Source organism: Nicotiana tabacum, chromosome 15 (genome assembly GCF_000715075.1).
Source record: "Nicotiana tabacum cultivar K326 chromosome 15, ASM71507v2, whole genome shotgun sequence".
NCBI lineage: Eukaryota > Viridiplantae > Streptophyta > Magnoliopsida > Solanales > Solanaceae > Nicotiana > Nicotiana tabacum.
The window spans coordinates 86,272,174-86,282,329 of NC_134094.1; positions in this window are offsets into that span (position 1 = coordinate 86,272,174).

A 10,156-nucleotide genomic window follows, 5' to 3' on the forward strand; every position below is an offset into this window, starting at 1 on the left:
TAATTTACACAGTTAAAATAAGAAACATATTTATATAACCTAAATATTAGGAGTTTTTTCATAGTTCAAATAAGGAAAGATTTAATAATTAAAATTTTAGTTGATTTTGAAGTCATAAATATTAGGTAATTAACTTAAATTATAATTTTATCCAATATAAAATTTATTTTTGTAGGCAATAAAAAAAGGCGAACAATATTTCGCTAAGAGTAGGGTTCTTTTTAATATAATATATATATATATATATATATAATTAAACATCTTTAGGGAATTTTTTAGACTATGCTAGTAGCGCTCCTTATTATTTGTAACGATCTGGTTGGTCATTTTGAGTATTACAGCTCGTTCCATCATTTACTGCTCAATTTGTGCTTTACAGTTGTTATGAGACTTCCCGGGGTAATTGGTTCGGTTCCGGTGAGGATTTTAAATGAATTGAGACACTTAGTCTCCAAAATAAAAACTTAACCTGAAAAGGTTGGCCGGATGTTGGCTTATGTGTAAACGACAGCGGAATAGAATTTTAATGGTTCCAATAGTTATGTATGATGATTTTGGACTTATGAGTGTGTCCGAAAAATTATTTAAAAGTCCGTAGTTAAATTAGGCTTAAAATGGCTAAAATAGAAATTTAAGTTTGAAAGTTTGACCGAGGAACTGACTTTTTGATATCGGGGCCGGAATCCAATTCTGAAAATTTTAATACCTTCGTTATTTCATTTATGACTTGTGTGCAAAATTTGAGGTCAATCGAACTTGATTTGATAGGTTTCGGTATCGCATGTAGAAGTTAAAAATTTTTAAGTTAATTAAGCTTGAATTGAGGTGTGATTTGTGATTTTAGCATTGTTTGATGTGATTTGAGGTTTCGACTAAGTTCGAGTGATGTTTTAGGACTTGTTGGTGTATTTGGTTGAGGTCCTAAGGGCCTCGGGTGAGTTTCGGATGGTTAACGGATCAAATTTGAACTTAGAACAATTGAAACTTGTTGCTGCCTACTGATGCAATCACACCTGCGAAATTTGGCTCGCAGGTGCGAGCTCGCATAAGCGAGCCTGGAATCGCAGAAGCGGATGGTCCGCAGAAGCAGATAAGGCATCGCAGAAGCGCGACCGCAGAAGCGACGCAATGGTCGCAGATGCGGCCTAGACTAAGGGGGCCTTGGACCGCAGAAGCGGACACTTCATCGCAGAAGCGAGTCCGCAGAAGCAGACTCCTTGTTCGCAGAAGCGAAGGCTGTCGCAGAAGCGGGATATTTACTGCAAAAGAGGAACCGCAGATGCAGTTAAAAATTCCGCAGAAGCGGAACCTCTGGGCACTGTACAAAAACAGAGGGTTCCGAGTTTTTGTCATTTTTGGATATTTCCAACACGGTTTTGGGGCGATTTTCAGAGAGAATTCACGGAAAAACTTGAGATAAGTCACTTGTGATCATTGTTAGTCAATAATATTGGATTATCATTGAGTATTTATACTAAATTACATGTTTTTAAGGTGAAATTAGATGATTTTGGGCCTAGGGATTTCAAAATATGAATTTGAGATTTGGAGGTCGAGTTGATATCGGAATTTGGTAAATTTGATAATGTTGGACTCGTGGTTGAATGGGCGTTCATATTTTGTAACTTTCGCCGGGTATTTTTGAGTTTATATTCGGATTTTTGTTGAAAAATCTGTATTTTTATACGGAATTAATTCCTATAATTTGTATTGACTGAATCGAATTGATTGTGACTAGATTCGAGCCGATCGGAGTCAAAAAATTGAGGGAAAGGCATTCTTATTGACTGATTGAGCTTGGCTTGAGGTAAGTGACTTGTCTAACCCTGTGTGGGGAAATACCCTTCGGATTTGAAACTGTTGTAACATTTTTGTGATATGTGAGCGCCGTGTACGCGAGGTGATGAGTGCGTACACAGGCTAAATTTGGAAATATCGGTTCTTGCTGAGTAGACTTCTTTTAAATTCTTTAACTGAGTTCACTTAGCATATGTAGTGGTCATGTCTATCCTAGTATCACACGTCTTTGCCTTTAACTCTTACGTGCAATATGTGCAACATGCTTAACTGAATTACCTGTTTTTCTTGATTTGATTTAAATCTTTAACTATAAGATTTCTTGCTGAAAATTTATTGTTCCTCCGACTACTTGCTGAATATTTAATTTTGGGACTATGAGGCGGTTCCTAGAGAGATCCCCCTGGACTGCATATTTATTTTTGGGACTACGAGGCGGTTCCTCGGGAGATCCCCTACACTGCATATTTACTTTTGGGACTACAAGGCGGTTCCTCTGGAGATCCCCACGCAATGCATATTTACTTATGGGACTACGAGGCGATTCCTCGAGAGATCTATCTGCACTGCATATTTACTTTTGGGACTACGAGACCGTTCCTCGGGAGATCCCCATGTACTGCATATTTACTTTTGGGACTACGAGGCGGTTCCTCGGGAGATCCCATGCACTGCATATTTACTTTTGGGACTACGAGGCGGTTCCTTGGGAGATCCCCCTGCAATGCATATTTACTTATGTGACTACGAGGCGGTTCCTCGGGAGATCTCTCTGCACTGTATATTTACTTTTGGACTACAAGACGATTCCTCGGGAGATCCCCCTGTACTGCATATTTAGTTTTGGGACTACGAGACGGTTTCTCGGGAGATCCCTCTATACTGCATATTTACTTTTGAGACTACGAGACGGTCTCTCGGGAGATCCCCCTGTACTGCATATTTACTTTTGGGACTACGAGACAGTTCCTTGGGAGATCCCCTTGTATTGCATATTTACTTTTGGGACTACGAGGTGGTTCCTTGGGAGATCCCCCTTCATATTTACTTTTGGGACTACGAGGAGGTTTCTCGGGAGATCCCCCTATACTGCATATTTACTTTTGGGACTACGAGGCGGTTCCTCGGGAGACCCCCTATACTGCATATTTACTTTTGGGACTACGAGGCGGTTCCTCGGGAGATCTCCTTGTATTGCATATTTACTTTTGGGACTACGAGGCAGTTTCTCGGGAGATCCCCCTGTACTGCATATTTACTTTTGGTACTATGAGGCGGTTCCTTGGGAGACCCCCATACACTGTATATTTACTTTTGGGACTACGAGGCAGTTCTCGGGAGATCCCCCTATACTACATATTTACTTTTAGGACTACGAGACGGTTCCTCGGGAGATCCCCATATACTGCATATTTACTTTTGGGACTACGAGGCGGTTCCTCGGGAGATCCCCTGCACTGCATATTTATTTTTGGGACTACGAGACAGTTCCTCGGAAGATCCCCCTGTACTGCATATTTACTTTTGGGACTATGAGGTGGTTCCTCGGGAGATCCCCTTACACTGCATATTTACTTTTGGGACTACGAGGCAGTTCCTCGGGAGATCCTCATGTATTGCATATTTACTTTTGGGACTACGAGGCGGTTCCTCGGGAGATCCCCCTGTACTGCATATTTACTTTTAGGACTATGAGGCGGTTCCTCAGGAGATCCCCCTGCACTGCATATTTACTTTTGGGACTATGAGGCGATTCCTCAGGAGATCCCTCCTGTACTGCAGATTTAATTTTAGGACTACGAGGAAGTACCGTGGGAGCGCCCCTGTTGTTTACCTCTAATTGTTGTGTTGTTATCTTTCTGTAAATTTTATTTATTTCTTTGTCACTTAGTTACACTATTATAAATTTCTACCTTATTTATTATTATTTCCAGTAGGGACTGACGTGACCTCATCACTACTCTACCGAGGTTAGGCTTGAAACTTACTGGATACTGATGTGGTGTACTCATACTACGCTTCTGCACATCTTTTTGTGTAGATCCAGGTACTTCCTATCAGACCAGGTATCAGTGAACTAGCTGTATACGGAGACTTCAAGGTACATCTACCAGCGTCCGCAGACCTCGGAGTCCCCCTCTATCCTTATTATGTTGTCTTCCTGATTTCTCTTTAGACCCTAATGTATTGAGACACTTAGAATAAATTCTTAGAAGCTTGTGACTTATTTCTATCGGGTTTTGGGAGTTTAAATTATTGGATTGCAGTTTTATATTTATTTCATATGTTAATAATTTGGCTTCAGTTTTATTTTATGTATTTTCGCAAAAATTGTTAGGCTTACGTAGTCTTAGAGACTAGGTGCCATCACGACATCCTACAGAGGGTGAATTTGGGGTCGTGACAAGTTGGTATCAGAGCCCTAGGTTCATAGGTGTTATGAGTCACAAGCAGGTTTAGTAGAGTCTCGCGGATCGGTACAGAGACGTCTGTACTTATCTTCGGGAGGCTATGGAACTGTTAGGAAATGTTCACTTCTTTGATTCCTTATCGAACGCATTTGTTGACATCTAAATTCTAAACCCATGTCTTTCTATTCTCTCACAGATGATGAGGACACGCACAACTGGATCCGATGATCAGACACACACGCCCCCTGTTGGAGCCGCAAGAGGCTGGGGCCGGGGCAGAGCCCGAGCCAGAGCCCGAGGAAGACCACATGGTGCAGCCAGATCACCTGCACGAGCTGCTGCAACAGAGCTACCAGTAGCTCCAGTTGGAGAGCAGGCAAATGAGACGCCTATTACTACCCATGCACTTCAGGAGACTTTTGCCCAGTTCTTTTAGCATGTTTGGCACTCTAGCTCATGCAAGGTTGATTCCACTTACTCCTGCCACATCTCAGGCCGGGGGAGGAGCACAAACTCCTGTCGTTCGTACCCCAGAGCCACGTGACCGGGTTGACCATGCCTCGAAGGTTATACTAGTACAACCAGTTGTCCCAGTTCGGCCCGAGGTTAGGGCAGTAGTTTCGGAGGGGGAGAAGCTCAGGCTCGAGAGGTACAAGAAGTACCACCCTCCCACTTTCAGCGGTTTGGCTTCAGAAGATGCTTAGGGTTTTCTTGAGGAATGTCACCGTATCCTCCGTACTATGGGTATTGTGGATTCTAGTGGGGTTTCTTTCACAGCATTCCAGCTTAGAGGAGCGGCCTACCAGTGGTGGCGGGCATACGAGTTAGGTAGTCCGGCTGAGGCAACTTCACTCACTTGGACTCAGTTTTCAGATATGTTCTTGAGGGAATATGTTCCTCAGAGTCTTAGAGATGCATGACGTGCAGAGTTTAAGCAGTTGCGCTAGTGTTCTATGACCGTGTCAGAGTATATAGTCTGATTCAGTGATTTGGCTAGGCATGTACCAGCCTTGGTTGCTACTATTCGAGAGCGGGTTCGCCGATTTATTGAGGGGCTCCACCCTAGTATCAGATTCAGTATGGCCCAAGAGTTGGAGGTGGACATCGCATACCAGCAGGTGGTGTCAATTGCTAGGAGATTGGAGGGTATACGGATCCGGGAGAGAGAAGAGAGGGAAGCTAAGAGACCCCGAGATTCTGGCATGTATAACAGTTCTCGTGCCCCATCTATAGCTCATCAGGGTAGGGTTTATGGGAGTCTCCCTGTTCATACGGCAATTCCAGCCGCCAGTGGTACTCCGGCCACTCCTAGGCCCCCGGATCCCTATTATGCACCGCCAGTGTCTAGTGTACCTCCTGTACGGGGTGCTTCCAGCTGTCAGACCAGTCGATCAGGCCTCGGCCAGTCACAACAGACACGTCCTCTGAGAGCTTGTTTTAAGTATGGTGATACTCGTCATATGGTGATGGATTGTCCCAAATTCAGAAGGGGTGCACCTCCACAGATTTCGCAGGCTCCACCTATTCCATAGGTCCCTCAGGCTTCCCAGGACATGATTGCTGCACTAACTACCACTCCACCTGCACATCCCGCTAGAGGCGGAGGTTGGACAGGTAGAGGTCGCCCTAGAGGAGGAGGCCATGCCAGATGTGATGCCCTTCCTGTTAGGACGGAGGCAGTTGCATCTGATTCTATTATCACAAGTATTGTTCCGGTCTGTCATAGAGATGCATCAGTCTTATTTGATCCAAGCTCTACTTATTCTTATGTGTCATCTTATTTTTTCCCGTATTTGGGCGTATCCCGTGATTTTTTGAGTTCTTCTGTTTATGTATCTACACCCGTGGGTGATTCTATTATTGTTGACCGTGTGTATCAGTCGTGTTTGATTATTATCAGTGGTTTTGAGACCAGAGCTGATTTATTATTGTTCAGTATGGTGGATTTCGATGTTATTTTGGGCATGGACTGGTTGTCGCCCTATCACGCTATCCTTGATTGTCACGCCAAGATAGTGACGTTGGCTATGCCAGGTCTACCGTGGCTAGAGTGGAGAGGTACCTTGGATCATGTTCTTAGCAGGGTTGTTTTATTTCTTAAGGCTCAACGAATGGTTAGGAGGGGGTGTGATGCGTATCTGGCCTATGTGAGAGATGTTAGTGTTGATACTCCCACCGCGGAGTCAGTTTTTATAGTAAGAGATTTTCCTGATGTATTTTCGGTGGATCTTCTGGGTATGCCACCCGACAGGGATATTGACCTTGGCATTGATTTGTTACCGGACACTCAGCCCATTTCTATTCCACCATATCGTATGACCCCAACAGAATTAAAAGAATTAAAAGAGTAGTTACAAGAGCTGCTTGATAAGGGTTTTATTCGGCCCAGTGTATCGCCTTGGGGTGTGAAGAAGAAGGATGTTTCTATGCGGATGTGTATTGATTACCGCTAGTTGAATAAGGTTACAGTGAAGAACAGGTATCCATTGCCACATATTGATGACCTATTTGATCATCTTCAAGGTGCCGGGGTATTCTCTAAAATTGACTTGCGTTCAGGCTATCACCAGCTGAAGATTCGGGAGCCAGATATCCTGAAGACTGCTTTCAGGAATCGGTATGGTCATTACGAGTTCATTGTGATGTCTTTTGGATGGACCAATGCCCCAACAACATTTATGCATTTGATGAACAGTGTATTTTAGCCCTATCTTGACTCATTTGTCATTGTGTTTATTGACGACATTATGATGTACTCCCGGAGCTGGGAGGATCATGAGCAGCACCTGAGGACTGTGTTTCAGATTTTGAGAGAAAAGAAGTTATATGCAAAATTTTCAAAGTGTGAATTCTGGCTTAATTCAGTGGGATTTTTGGGTCATATAGTTTCGTACGAAGGGATCCAGGTAGATCCGAAGAAAATTGAAGCAGTGCAGAGTTGGCCCAGACCGTCATCAGCTACTGAGATCTGGAGTTTTCTTGGCTTGGCGGGGTATTATCATCGATTTGTAGAGGGTTTTTCTTCTATTGCTGCACCTATGACCAAACTGACCCAGAAGGGTGCTCCATTCAGATGGACCGAGGAATGCGAGGAGAGCTTTCAAAAGCTCAAGACAGCCTTGACTACAGCCCCAATATTGGTGTTACCTACAGGTTTAGGGTCTTATACTGTGTATTGTGATGCGTCATGTATTGGTCTCGGCACAGTATTGATGCAAGACGGTAGGGTGATTGCCTATGCGTCCAGACAATTAAAGGTACATGAGAAGAATTAACCAGTCCACAATCTTGAATTAGCAGCTATTGTTCATGCCTTGAAGATTTGGCGGCATTATTTGTACGGTATCCATTGTGAGGTCTACACCGATCACCGGAGTCTACAATATCTGTTTAAATAGAAGGATCTTAACTTGCTGCAATAAGAAGAATTAAACGGTCCACAATCTTGAATTAGCAGCTATTGTTCATGCCTTAAAGATTTGGCGGCATTTTTTGTACGGTGTCCCTTGTGAGGTCTACACCAATCAGCGAAGTCTACAATATCTGTTTAAATAAAAGGATCTTAACTTGCGGCAACAAAGGTGGTTGGAGTTGCTTAAGGATTATGATATCACCATTCTCTATCATCCCGGGAAGGCCAATGTAGTGGCCGACGCCTTGAGTCATAAGGCAGAGAGTTTGGGCAGCTTAGCATACTTACCGGTAGCAGAGAGGCCTTTGGCCTTGGATGTTCAGGCCTTGGCCAATCAGTTTGTTAGATTGGATGTTTCCGAGCCGAGATGAGTTTTGGCTTATGTGGTTTCTCAGTCTTCTCTTTATGATCATATCATAGAGCGTCAGTATGATGACCCCCATCTGCTTGTCCTTAAGGATACAGTTCACCATGGTGATGCTAAGGAAGTCACTATTAGAGATGACGGTGTATTACGGATGCAAGGAAGGCTATGTGTACCCAATGTAGATGGCTTGCGTGAGTTGATTCTCTAGGAAGCTCATAATTCGCGGTACTCCATTCATCCGGGTGCTGCAAAGATATATCAGGACTTGAGACAACACTATTGGTGGAGGCGGATGAAGAAAGACATAGTGGAATATGTAGCTCAGTGCCTAAATTGTCAGCAGGTGAAGTGTGAGCATCAGCGACCGGGTGGATTGCTTCAGAAGTTAGAGATTCCAGAATGGAAATGGGAGCAGATTACTATAGATTTTGTTGTTGGGCTCCCACAGACTCAGAGGAAGTTCGATGCAGTTGGGTGATTGTGGATAGATTGACCAAGTCAGCTCATTTCATTCATGTGGTTACTACTTACTCTTCGGAGCAACTGGCTCAGGTTTACATCCGCGAGATCGTCAGGCTTCATGGCGTACCGATATCTATCATCTCTGACCAGGGTACACAGTTTACATCACGGTTCTGAAGGGCCGTGCAGCATGAGTTGGGGACTCGAGTTGAGTTGAGCATAGCATTTCACCCTCAGACGGACGGACAGTCCGAGCACACTATTCAAATATTGAAGGATATGCTTCGTGCGTGTGTGATGGATTTTGGGGGTACTTGGGATCAGTTCTTACCACTTGCGGAGTTTGCTTACAACAACAGCTACCAGTCAAGCATTTAGATGGCTACATATGAGGCCTTTTATGGTAGGCGGTGCCGGTCTTCAGTGAGTTGGTTCGAACTGGGCGAGGCTAGGCTATTGGGTACAGACTTAGTTTAGGATGCCTTGGAAAAGGTTAAATTGATTCAGGATCGACTTCGTACAGCCCAGTCTAGACAGAAGAGTTCTGCCGATCGGAAGGTCAGTGATATTGCTTACATGGTTGGGGAGAAGGTTCTGCTCAAGGTTTCACCCATGAAAGGTGTGTTGAGATTCGGGAAAAAGAGCAAGTTGAGTCCTAAGTATATTGGTCCTTTTGAAATACTTAAGAAGATTGGAGAGATGGCTTATGAACTTGCGTTGCCGCCTAGTCTATCGGGTGTTCATTTAGTATTTCATGTATCGATGCTCCGGAAGTATGTCGGAGATCCGTCTCATATTTTGGATTTCAGTACAGTACAGTTGGATAGTAATTTGACGTATGATGTGGAGCCGGTGACCATTTTAGACCGGCAAGTTCGAAAGCTGAGATCAAAGAACATAACTTCAGTGAAAGTGCAGTGGAGAGGCTAGCTAGTCGGAGAAGCTACCTGGGAGATTGAGCGGGAGATGCGGAGCAAATATCCACACCTATTTGAGGCTCCAGGTATGATTCTAAACTCGTTCGAGGACGAAAGTTTGTTTAAGAGGGGGAGAATGTAAAAATCCGGTCGGTCATTTTGAGTATTACAGCCCTGTTCCCCTATTTACTGCTCAATTTATGATTTACAGTTGTTATGAGACTTGCCGGGGTAATTGGTTAAGGTCCGGTGAGGTTTTTAAATGAATTGAGATGCTTAGTCTCCAAAATAAAAATTTAAGTTGAAAAGATTGACCGGATGTTGGCTTATGTATAAACGACCCCGGAATAGAATTTTGATGGTTTCAATAGCTCCGTATGATAATTTTGGACTTAGGAGCATGTCCGAAAAATTATTTGGAATTCCGTAGTTAAATTAGGCTTGAAATGGCTAAAATAGAAATTTAAGTTTGGAAGTTTGACCGGGGAGTTGACTTTTTGATATCGGGGCCGAAATCCGATTCTGAAAATTTTTATACCTCCGTTATGTCATTTATGACTTATGTGCAAAATTTGAGGTCAATCGGACTTGATTTGATAGGTTTCGGTATCGAATGTAGAAGTTAAAAATTCTTATGTTCATTAAGCTTGAATTGAGGTGTCATTTGTGATTTTAGCATTGTTTGATGTGATATGAGGCTTTGACTAAGTTCGTATGCTATTTTAGGACTTGTTGGTGTATTTGGTTGAGGTCCCGGGGGCCTCGGGTGAGTTTCGGATGGTTAACGGAT